This window comes from Mustela nigripes, chromosome 13 (genome assembly GCF_022355385.1).
Source record: "Mustela nigripes isolate SB6536 chromosome 13, MUSNIG.SB6536, whole genome shotgun sequence".
Classification (NCBI taxonomy): Eukaryota; Metazoa; Chordata; class Mammalia; order Carnivora; family Mustelidae; genus Mustela; species Mustela nigripes.
The window spans coordinates 39258875-39271199 of NC_081569.1; the positions used below are offsets into that span (position 1 = coordinate 39258875).

The 12325-nt window shown below is 46.3% G+C and overlaps 1 protein-coding gene across 3 annotated transcripts in view; it reads right to left on the minus strand.

The window, feature by feature from the left end:
* Positions 1-12325, minus strand: part of MYO1E (myosin IE) — a 195408-nt gene that overhangs the window by 114296 nt on the left and 68787 nt on the right. The gene's annotated exons all lie outside the window — the stretch shown is intronic.

Below are 12325 nucleotides of genomic sequence, written 5' to 3' on the forward strand. Positions count from 1 at the left end.
AGAAGTGGCCTCTCAACACCCTTGGCCTGCTGGACTTCCTTTCACTTGGCACGTCTGCAGTGGGATCCCTGCATGTTATGCTATGTGCCAAGTTCTGGAGTTAGAGGCAGCTGGGTGCACCGTGGTGGCTGCCCTTGAGGAACTCATGTCCACAAAAGGACACCTCGATATTGACGGAAGTAGCACATGCATCAGCAACAGTCAGTATGTAAACACATGTAAAACGGGTGTCCCAGGAGTGCTGAAGACTTCCTTGTCCTAGGGAAGACAGAACCAACCTCCTGGAAAAGGTGCCATTTGAAGGGAATCTAAAATATTTTGGAATCTGCCAGAAAAGACGAGTCAAGGAGGGACAGTCATTATAATCTAGACTCACTGGGGCAACCATCTGATACGTATGAGATAATGGCAAATGAACAGGACAAGATATTAGAAGATCCTCCCTTTGTGCATCCTATTGGAGATGTTGCGTGCTGCCCAAGTGTGGTGGGCATTGACCTGAGGGAGACTCGGCTCCTGCCCCCTTCCCGGGAGCTCACTGTTTTGGGGGATTTGGATAAAAGAGAAAATTTCTGAATAAGGGTAATAAGGCTATCTAAAAAGGCCACACGCTCAGACATAAAAACTAGGATGAGAAAAGGTCCCAGGAGGTTCTTCGAGAGAAAGGGGAAGTGGAAGGAAACAAGATAAATACCACTTGAAATCTCGTTTTGGAAAATTTATTTAATGTTTTTTCTCTGTAGGAGACATGGGTCCTTTATAAGATGCATTCTAAGGGGCTCTGGGAAAAGAAGTTTTTAAAAACCAGGCAGGAAAGAGTTACCATAGGAAAGGTATACCAGTGCCATGGGCTCGCGCTCCAGAAAAGGGTTCTGGAAGGCTTGCCACCCATGCTGCCTTGCACAGGGACTCTTTATATGATATATTTGGCTTCCGCAGAACCACAAGCAGCATCAGTTCTACAGAACTACCCAAGACCTCACCACACCTACTTCCTCTTGTGGCAAAGCAGAAAGAGGGAAAAAGCACTGGCTGCACAGGACTCACTCGGTCGCAATCCAAGATCCACCGTCTACTTCCAAACAGATAAAGGTTCCCTGCAACTCCTTCCCTCCTCTGTCCTCCCTTCTTTTCTTGATTATTCTCTGGGCACTCACAAAAAATTATTCTTCATCAAAAACTGAGGCCACGGAGTACCTAACCAGGAGGTATGTGTGTTTGTTTTTAACCCCGATAAATATCCATCTACTTAAGAGGTCAAATATGTTATTCTCTCTTTGAAAATGTAAGCACAGTTTAATAAAACAGAAGGGTATCAACAAGCTGTTATTTAATGTCTGCGAAGGACAAGAAATGGAGGTGCTCTGTGTCACAGTGTATATGTTGGTACCGAGCCACAGAAACTGGCTTCTCAAGGTGATCCAGGTTGGTCTTGGTATCCAATCTGTCTTTTCTCTGTCTCACAGCAGAGTGAGATATACCCGTCTGGCCCACTGTCCTCCTTCTAATGGCAGTTATTCCTCATGAAAACAGGGCCTCCTTGTGGAGTTCACGGACTCATGGTCTCAAATATCTGCGGACACCAGAGTCCCACGTGTCTCTTCAGACCTCTCTCCGTAAAAGGATAAGGAACCAATAGTGAGACGGAACGCTTACCACAAGCAAAGGAATCGGCCATTTGATTTGTGGTGGCTGCTCCCTCTGCTACTGCCATCAACTCAAAGAGAGAGGGGTTAACATTCTCATGCTATGCGGAAAGAAACAGACTTCCTAACTAGGAAGCAGCAAGGGTAAGATGCGAACCCAAGTCTCTATGATTATGAATTCATTCAAACATCATGGTTTCTTCAAAGGGTCTCCCTGGTGACTTTACTGGATATTTCCAACAGTTCCGTTTAAGATGGCCCCAGAATGATAGACTGTCTCCAAAACTGATTTGATCATTAAAAAGACCTATAATCTTTGTTAATGACCACTTTCTCTTTGCATCAAAGACTGAAACACTGGACTTATGTTTTATTTGGCACATTTCCTATACCCAGTTGGTCACATATACCTCCCCACCCCCCACCTCTCTGTCCCTCCTTCCCTGAGGCAATGATATTCGGGAACTCATTCAACCTTCACAATCATTGCCCATACTGTATATGATTATCTCTGTTATACTAATGAAAAAAACTTAATTGTCCAAGGTCTTCTAATTGTAACTTCTCCATCTTCAATGACCCCCACCTTACTATTCCTTTCTCCTTTCTCCTTCCCCGTATCAGCCCGTCCCGGCCCCCCCCCAAAAAACAATTCATATGAAGTAAAGTGGAAGAGGGAACGTAGCTAGAAAGTGTAGGAACAATCAGAGCCTTTGGGGAAAACTGACCCACGTGGATTATCAAGGACAAGATCAGAATCCACCCCATGGATAAATGAAAGCAGAGCCAGGGTTGGGCAGGGCAGTTCTAGCACAGCATGAGAACTTCGTCGGAGAAGCTAGGGAACCGAACACAGATGCGCAGGCTCTCACCCTTGCTTGAAAGTTCCCCACAGTGAAACAGAAAACTATTTTCTGTTTTTCTGTAGGGGACGATCAAGTTTGATCATAGCATGACTTTTCTAGATAGAGGTCTTCCGCGGAACACAGCTGCGGGCAGGCAGCAAGTGGGAACGCTGTGGGAAAATGGTTATCATTTTATAATCCTAGACAATGTCCCCAGAAGCAGGGGCTGGACATGACCTTCAGATCACAAACTACTGTGCTATGGCTGTGAGAATATGAACAGTATTTCTGGGACAAATAACCTTGACCTTTTTGCTGCTTCCTCCCGCTCCTGACTGGGAGGGCGGGGGTAGAACTGGCTGCCTTGCGCACTGGGAGAAGGAAGAACAGCGGCGGGGACTTCCCCATCTGAGAAGGGCCATTTTCTGCAGCTGGCAAAGGCCTGGCTTACCAGGCTATCCCCACAACAAGAGTCAGCTTCCTTCTCTTCTGTGGGCTTCTTCTTGGGTAGGTAACTCAACTTTTGTTTCCACACTAAAAATAGGAACATTTTAAACAAGTAGGGGTACTCAGCAATTATACGTCCTACAGTCCTTAAAGAGCATGGCAGCACTGTGCAAAGGAAGGACTATAGCTGCTGATGTGCCAGCTAAGAAAAAAAAAAAAAAAGAACATGAAAATCACAATAAATGTTACTCTTAGCCCTGACAGTTATTACAATGAGGAAGGGAGATATTTCCTGTTACTAAGGATTGAATGCAGACTTTTGTGGGTCCATGTTTGGTTTCTTTCTTTCTTTCTTTAAGATTATGTATTTATTCATTCATTCATTCATTTATGAATGAGAGTGTGCATGAGCACGCCTGAGTTGGTGGGGACGAGGAGGAGAAGACCTCAAGCAGTCTCGGGCTGAACCAGCAGCTTGACACAGGGCTCGATCCCACGACCTGAGCCGCCCAAGGCAAGAGTCCATCACTTAACTCACCGAACCACCCCCACGCTCCCTCCACATGTGGTTTCTAACAACGATTCCGTTTATTAAAAAGCGATGGATTCACACACACGTTCTGGAAAGGGGAGTCCACCCATGTGCACATAATGGCCTGGTCTGTTCCTCACATTTAGGAGGTAGCACCAAGACACAGGAGTCCCTCATGCCGAGGAAGGCGTCCGGTCGCTGACTCTCTGACTTTAAAAGGTGGAGTGTCCCTCGCCCGCTGAGTGTTTACCAGGGTGGGGACCAGGAAGAGCAAAGGTGAGTCAGCACACAAAGGTAGGACTGTTCTCCATTGAAACCCTACTGTCCCTCAGCGTGGGGAGGCAGGGGTGGGGTGGGGTGAAGGGGTTTGAGGGTGTTTGGGGGGCCTTGAGGGGAGCCACAGCCACTCTCACTAGTGTCTCCGTGAGCAGTTTTCTTCTCTGGTTCGTCCAGGAGCGAGAAGGAGACCATACACAGGGTAAGTCTTGAACGCCTTTCAGACACCCAGAAGAGGGAGGCCATGAAATGCGTTGTGGCACAATAGGCCTAGTGTTGGGCAGGGCCTGGCGGGGAGGGGGTGATCATAAATACCTTATCCTCTTCCAGGAAGCGTATACTGCACAGTATTTTTAGAGAGCATTGTAGAAACAGGGATCAAAATTCTAGTCACGCAGACCAATATATAAATAGTTACTTAAATAAAAATAAAACTCACACTTTCTTTGTTCCAGTAATTCTTTTTAGGAATTTAAACAGACATGTTGAAAAGGATGCCCATACATTCGAGAATTGTCTGGCGGTGGTGTTGGGTGTTGATGGGCCTATCCCGAAGCTGGGATCATCACTGTACACCTGGGTTCTGTGCCCCTTCCGGGTCTGTAAAGTAGATTGGGAGATGTTGCCTACATGACAAGATATTATCATATCTGGGATGTTTAGCAGGTCCATGAGCATAACAGCATGGCGGATCTGATTTCCAAAAGACCTGGGACTAGAATACTCCCAATGTTTCAAGTGTATCACCCTAACAGGCAGATAAACCATATTCTGATTGTGAACAATGGACAATGGGGTAAGGCTCTGGCCTGTGGTTGAACAGGGCTTGTTTTTTAATGGGATTTTTTTTGTCCTCATGAGTCATAACAGGAAAGGAACAGAACTCTCTGTTGTCCTTTAATCTTTTAATTGACAGTCTAGGATTTCTACCTTTTGAAGTTCTGCTATTTGACTGCAATGAAACACTTCTATGGCAAATGATGGGGGGGGGGGAATCAACCATAAATATTTGTTTCCTCTGAGCCCGGCACTGTAAACTCACACTGGGATTGCAATGACTTTCCACTTGATGGAATTCAGACCGCTCCCCCACCCCCATTTTGGTGATGTGAACATGTATGTTTGAAGCAAGCATGTGTGGATATGTTGAACTGCAGTGAATGGAGTGCAAAGAAGTGTTTCTGGTGCAGTAGCGGGGGTGGGGAGGGATGAGGCAGTAGGTAGCCAACAAATCCCTTAGCGTCAGAGGAACTAACATTTACTGAACCCATCAACAGGTGCCGATGTACTTTACATGATCTCATTTAATTCTCACAGCCCTGCAAGACACGAATATTATAATCCCTTTGTCCTGGGATTGTAACGTAATCTCTGCTTGGAGGAGCTGGTGAAGGAGAAGTACACTGGGGGTTTGGCACATCCAGTGTGGGAAGCCCTCAAGGGATACAGGACATGGGCTCATTAGTTATCATTCATGTTAAATATATGTGACCTGACCCAAAGTTCCATATTTGTGTAACATCTCCACTTCCACGATCTCAGTTAATCCCTGTGACCAAGGGCCAGGACTGACTTCCTTGTCGTTCCTTCCGCTATACCACAACTAACTTCCAACATGATCGCCAAGTGTAGATAGATGCTGGCTCCAGGATCGGAGGGCCAGCAGTCTCCTAGCCAGGGCTGGCCCGAGTCAATCTGGAAGCAACTAGACCAGACGTCATTTATCATCTAAACAGGGACACTCTGAGCGCAGAAGAGAGTGCTGTTAATAAAGCTGGAACATGAGGCATGAACTGAGGCTGTCTCAGGTTGCGCACTCTATCTGTGACCAAGTTGATCTCCAAAAAGTCACAGGCAGCTTTCAAAGACTGGCCCTCCCAGCCAGGATCCTGGGCTACTTACCCACAGGTCCCCCACAAATCCCTCAGTCTCTCAGACCCCTAGCGGCTGCTATGAAGATCCAGAAGATGGAAAAAGAATGCTAATGGCCCCAACCCCCAATGCCTCTCGGGGTAGCGTTGGTTTTACACAATGACACAATCAGAGGGCAACGTATGGATGGTACATAGCAAGTGGGCAACATTGAGTAGAGGAGGGAAAAAAGGTCTGTTAAAAAAAGAAAAACAAAAACAAAAACAGGGGCGCCTGGATGGCTCAGTGGGTTAAGCCGCTGCCTTCGGCTCAGGTCATGATCTCAGGGTCCTGGGATCGAGTCCCACATCGGGCTCTCTGCTCAGCAGGGAGCCTGCTTCCTCCTCTCTCTCTCTCTGCCTGCCTCTCTGCCTACTTGTGATCTCTCTCTGTCAAATAAATAAATAAAATCTTAAAAAACAAAAACAAAAACGAGAGACAGTAAAATGCCCAAATTTTAAGTGCATATATGGCATTTTTATATAAAGTATCTGTGTGGAAATATGGTTGTTAAAATGTTGCATATGTTGCATCTCTAGTGTCCTTTCTGCGTGGTTATTTTTCTCCTGAGCACGTATTTATAAAATGTACACACACACACACACATACTGGGTTTCAGTGAAAAAAGATCACCTCAGGGAGGAAAGTACTCTGTGAAGTGAAATGAAACATGACACTATTTTCCATATTTTTCATTAGTCTGTGTCAGCTCAGGTCTCCAATTCTTGTCTATCCCTGGCTGCATTGCAGCTACAGTAAACTCTTTTTTAAACAACAAGGAGTCCCCGCAGGCAAAGCAGTCAGCCCAAGATGTTGCTCCCAAAGGACCATTTTCTATGGTCAAGGAACAATTCCAACCTAACATAGCTCATCAATTCCAAGATGCATTTTCTTCATATCCTAATATTCTGAAATCAGGATGTCCATTTTTTAAAGCAATATCTACCCCCAACATAGAGCTCCATCCAACCCACGGCCCTAACCCTAACCCTAACCCTAACCCAGGATGCGTCTTTCTAATCAACGTTGTGTCACAGCTTAACTGAGTGTGGTTTTTCTTTTCTGGGGTTTTCTTTAAAGCAGAAAAATAAAATAATGATGGCTCTCTTGCAACCAGTAGTATCTTTCAGCTTGATGAATTATGGCACTTAACACTTAAAAGGGGCCAGGCACCAATCCGTGCGCCTCACAAATATTAAGTCACGGTGTAATAGCTTCAGAGATAGAAAATGTTACAAAGATTTACAGTATTCTGGAGGTATCACACCATGCATCAGTGTTACTTCAGAAACTGCATACTTGGGCGCCTGGATGGCTCAATGGGTTAAAACCTCTGCCTTTGGCTCAGGTCATGATCTCAGGGTCCTAGGATAGAGCCCCACATCAGGCTCTGCACGGCAGGAAGCCTGCTTCCCTTCCTCTCTCTGCCTGCCTCTCTGCCTACTTGTGATCTCCCTCTGTCTGTCAAAAAACTAAATAAAATCTTAAAAAAAGAAAGAAAGGAAGGAAGGAAGCAAGAAAGAAAGAAAGAAAGAGAGAGAGAAGGAAAGAAAGAAAGAAACTGCATAGTAGTTTTACTGGTGGGTTGATGACTGCCCAGTTTGAGAAGCTTCCTTGAAAATGTTTGCAAGCAGCAAGGGCATTTCCTCTCTGATTTGGAAAGGCATGTTCTGATTTGTATCTCTTTCAACATAGGAGTTCCTTCAGGGTTAAGACTGTTTGAAGCAGGAAGGTCCCTACCTCTCCCCTCTCCCAGATACACCCACCTTGGGGGATTACAGTGAGTTGTGACCCTTATTCACAGACACCATGGTCCAGAGTCTCCTAAGCCCAGAGCTGTTTTCAACTACTCTCAAAACTTTTCTATATCGTTCCTATGCTTCCGCTGTTTCTATGAACTGTCCCTTTTAATTTGACTAAATCCTAAACAATCATCTCCATAAACTCACCAGTTTGGTGTGTTAGCTTTACTTCTTCCATATGTATTAACATAGTAATGAGGCGTTCAATTAAAAATACACACATTTGAGAGGCAGGGCAGGGGGTTGTGGGGGGAAGGGAGGGAAAAAATGAAACAAGATGGGATCGGGAGGGAGACAAACCGTAAGAGACTCTTAATCTCAGGATACAAACTGAGGGTTGCTGCGGAGAGGGGGGTAGGGATAGGGTGGCTGGGTGATGGACACTGGGGAGGGTATGTGCTTTGGTGAGTGCTGTGAATTGTGTAAGACTGATGAATCCAGACCTGCATCCCTGCAGCAAATAATACATTATGTTAATAAAAAAAAATACACACTGTAGGGCTGTCCATCTTGGTGCCGTGTTTCATACGTAGGGGCCCACTGCCATTCTCTCCTGAGCCTGCTCTCACTAATTTCAAGTCTAACCGTAGGGTACATGTGTATGTATGGATGTAGGTGTGTGTGTACGTGTATTTATTTTAGGTAGGCTCCACACCCAACATGGGGCTTGAACTCATGACGCTGAGTCATATGCTCTACTCCCTGAGCTGGGGGACGGGGAGTCGCAGGGGGCGGGGGTGTCCCTAGCCGTAGGGAATTTGAATGGCTTCTCTTCTATTTCCCAGATGTATTGCTCTCTGTTGTGGAAAATCTTGCACGGGAAAACTAGATTCCCTTTTGGATAGCAGGTGAGAGCCTAGGCTCTGTTTTCATAAGTAGAAACGACTCTGTACTCATGTTCCAAAACCTCTGCGCATTTCATCAGCGATCCCAAGACCCCTCCTCTAGTCTTCTCAGAAAACCCTCTAAGCCGCACGTGGGACATTTTAGTGGTCCCCCAGGAGGAGGGCTTGTCTTGAGGCTAAGGACGTAGTTTTCTCTTGGGAACCTGCAGTTTATTCCTTCTCCCTAGGGAAGCACTAGTTGGAGAGCTGGGAAGCTGGGCGGGCACTGTTCTCTCCCCCCTCAGTCTCTAGGAAATCTCTCTCGCCCCTTTGGGAGGATATTTTTCTTCTCACACAATGGCTAATTCTCATGACATAGCAGCACTGCTTTGAACACTTACTACATGATAACTTATTTGCTGTTCTTCGCCTTACCAGGCAGGGAAACTGAGGCACAGAGACGTGAAGTAACTCGTCCCGCTGTTTCAATCCCCCGGCACCCGGCTCTCAAATCTTTGTGTCCAACCATCATACCTGCTGCCTCTCATAATAAGGTTAAGTGGCTGTTGCAAATGGGAATCATTCTAAAGTTCATAGTAATTGCGTGATTACATGTTTACTACCCACCCTGGCCCAGCCTCTTTCATCTGCACAACACCACGGAGCAGACACTTTTATAATTAGTATGGAGGCTACCGTGTGCAGAGCCCAGCACCACGGAGCCCGCAGAGCAAGCGGTCTGACTGGTACAGGGCCCTGCACGAGTCAGAGAAGCTCGGGGCCGTGGCACTGGAACCCTTGGGAGCACAGCTGCTCCCTGCCGTGTCCCCGGCAGGCAGGGCAGTGCCTGGCGCCTGGTTGTGCTCCAGGGGAAGGAACTCCAGGCCTCTTCAGCTCATCTCAGGACTAGGTGCATCTCCCTGCAGCAGCTGTCGGTGGGGCCCAGAGTCTGACCCAAGGAAGAAAGAAGTTTCCTTTCACCTCCGGCTTGGGAGATCAAAGGGGAGAGATGTTTCTCCTAAAGACAACTCTCCTTCTCTCTCTCTCTGTTTTGTTGTTGTTGTTTTAATTTATTTGACAGAGAGAGAGAGAGAGAGAGAGAGAGAGGGAGAGAGGGAACACAAGCAGGGAGAGTGGGAGAGGGAGAAGCAGGCTTCTGGCTGAGCAAGGAGCCCGATGAGAAGCTCGATCCCAGGACCCTGGGACCATGACCTGCGCCAAAGGCAGCAGCTTAATGACTGAGCCACCCAGGTGCCCCTAACCCTCCTCTCAATCGTCCGTTGTCATCCAGACAGGTAAGGGAAACGGGCTACTCTTGACAGAGGGATGAGGACGCTTCATGTTACAGCATAAAATGAATCAATGGTATGAGATCTCCTTATCAGACAAACGCTAGTTTCACTTCTGCCTCTATTTATAGATTTTAATCAAACAAATGATGACATGTGAGACTGATGTCAGTCTTTGCTGCTGTGGCTGGGCCAGGTTGACAACAGCTTCAAGCATTTACCAGCCCCTGCAGGGCCCTCCAGGTCAGCCCTCCTGTTTTCAAGTACAAAGGTTGGGGAATGCAATTCCTCTTACTAATCCAGCCATTACATTAGAATCAACAGACTTGAGTTCAAGGACAAGCTCTACCTCGGTGATCTTGGGCAAGGTCGGTTTCAGGGAATTTTATTCTCCACGATTAAGGCATCTATTCAATACTGTATAACTAAATGTGATTTAGGGTTTGTGCACCTCTACCAATAGGACTTTCATGAATAGATAAACCAAGAAAATAGAATCTTAGCAGACTGGATGTCCATAATAATTTTTGGTTTGAAAATTACAGTCCCTGAAGTGATGGTAGCTGTTCAGTAAGTTTCTTTAACTTAATTCAGAAACCAAAGCCATAATGCAGGCAGGCCAGCTAGAAATACCAACACCAGTTGTTCTTGTTCCTATAATCGAACAACTTCTTGACACATAAAATGAACTACTGCTCTGTACCAAGGAAGAAAAAAAATCCTAATTTTAAATGCTGTTCTGCGAAAAAATAAATATGCAAAGACTTGCCAGCCAACTGAAGCAGAGTTGATATTAACCTGATTAAAAATAGTCTCCCTGGGCTCAGTATCATTTACAGCATCTTTCCATACTGATTGCAAAACATGCATTATTTATGTCATGCAAAATGGTGGAGGTATGACAACCCAAGATAATCAACTGATTTTATATACTTTTTAAAGATTTTATTTATTTATTTGACAGACAGGGATCACAAGTAGGCAGAAAGGCAGGCAGAGAGAGAAGAGGAAGCAGGTTCCCCGCTGAGCAGAGAGCCCATTGTGGGGCTTTAATCCCAGGACCCTGAGATCATGATCTGAGCCCAAGGCAGAGGCTTAACCCACTGAGCCACCCAGGCACCCTGTTTTTATATTTTAGTATTATTTAATTTTGCTGGAAAATGAACCATTTGGGCATATCTGAATGAAACAATTCAATTAAAAAAAAGTCTACAGAATTCTTTTCTTACATAGATTTTTTTTTTAAAAGCTCATGTAGAAATACCAAAAGGGAATAAAGAGTAGGATTTTAAGGGGAGGGGGAGAGGGGGCAACAGGTTGAGGTGTTGCTATTTCAGGATGTGCTAAGAGAAAAGGATCAAGAATGTGATCAGGGGTGTCTCAGAGATAGGGGCAGCCTTTGTCACGATTAGCCATGGGAATACTGAGTCTAGAAGCAGAACTCAGGGGTGTGGGAGGGTTCCGTGAGCACACAGTCCTTAGCCAATACTGAACAACAAAGTACAGAGGTGAGAAAAGCCTTCCACATTTTCTCCTGTATTTGGCATGGGCACATCTTGACCGTTTGCTTGCTTGATCTGGTCTGATCTGTGGAACCCAGGTGCCATGTCCCTCTAGGAGCAAAATGTAGCCATAAGGCTTTGAGTCTAGGAGCTTTTCTGGGTGTAAACAGGGCATGTTTAATCCAGAGAGATCTGGGGCTACTAAGAGGCAAACTGATAGGAGAGGAGGGTTCTGTGGGCACATCTGGGAGTGGGGGGGGGGCCACCAGAGCAGCCACGAATCAACATTGCCGATCAGTGTCACCAGGATGGAGAAGGCTCAGAACAGCTCCAGGCTGAAGACAAGACACTCGGTCCAACCTCTTACTCCTTTTCATCACCTGGCAGAGGACACAGAACCCACCCTGCCATTCTTCTCAAGACCCATACCTTGAACTTCAGGAAAGGACCAAGGGGCTGGGCTGAAGATTTCAGAAGGGGGTGGGGGAGAGTACTGAGTACACCTGAGAATGCCATTCAAAGTCCCAAGGGAGACAGCAAAGCAGGTGAGGTCTCCTAATGCCCTGTTCTCGGCTTATCTCTCAGAAGCCACACCCAGCAAGCACGGGGTGGGCGCCTGTGTGTGGGTATCTACACAGCAAGGAGGAGCAGAGACAGATCTCTTCTTGTGTATATGTATGCCCTGCCTATAGAACTTCCAAGGGCTTATCCCTTACCTGCTGCGCCCCCTGTGCCCCAGTTCAGTGAGCAGGTTATAGGGATCGATTTGCAATCAAACCAATTTGGGAGATCAGCAGTGCTTCACTCTGAGCTCATCCAGGCCCCCCCATTACTTGGTCCTTCCAGGCTTGTGGGTGGCCACCCACCAGAGACTAAGCCTTCCTCGGACCAGCTTAAATCCTGGCTATAGACTCAACTGTCCACAAACACAGATTTTTAAAACTCTAGAAACTGGGAAGGGAGATAAAGAAAAGCAGAGAAGGAGAGAAAGCCCTCTCTCTCTGAGGGGAAGAGATTCTGACTGAAGAGAGATCTTAGTACCCCTCCGACTAAAAAGATTTTTAAGGACGTTAAGTGTTTCAAGGCTATTTAGTAAACACAGCATTGCAAGGATGCCAGTCTCTAAGCCTCAGTTTCTTTTTCTGTAAAATGGGGATAATAACAGTGACGAGGACTCAGGGCTTCTGTGGGAATTAAATAAGATCACGCGTGGAGAGTTCGTATTACACTGTCTGGCCCACCGGGCAGGTG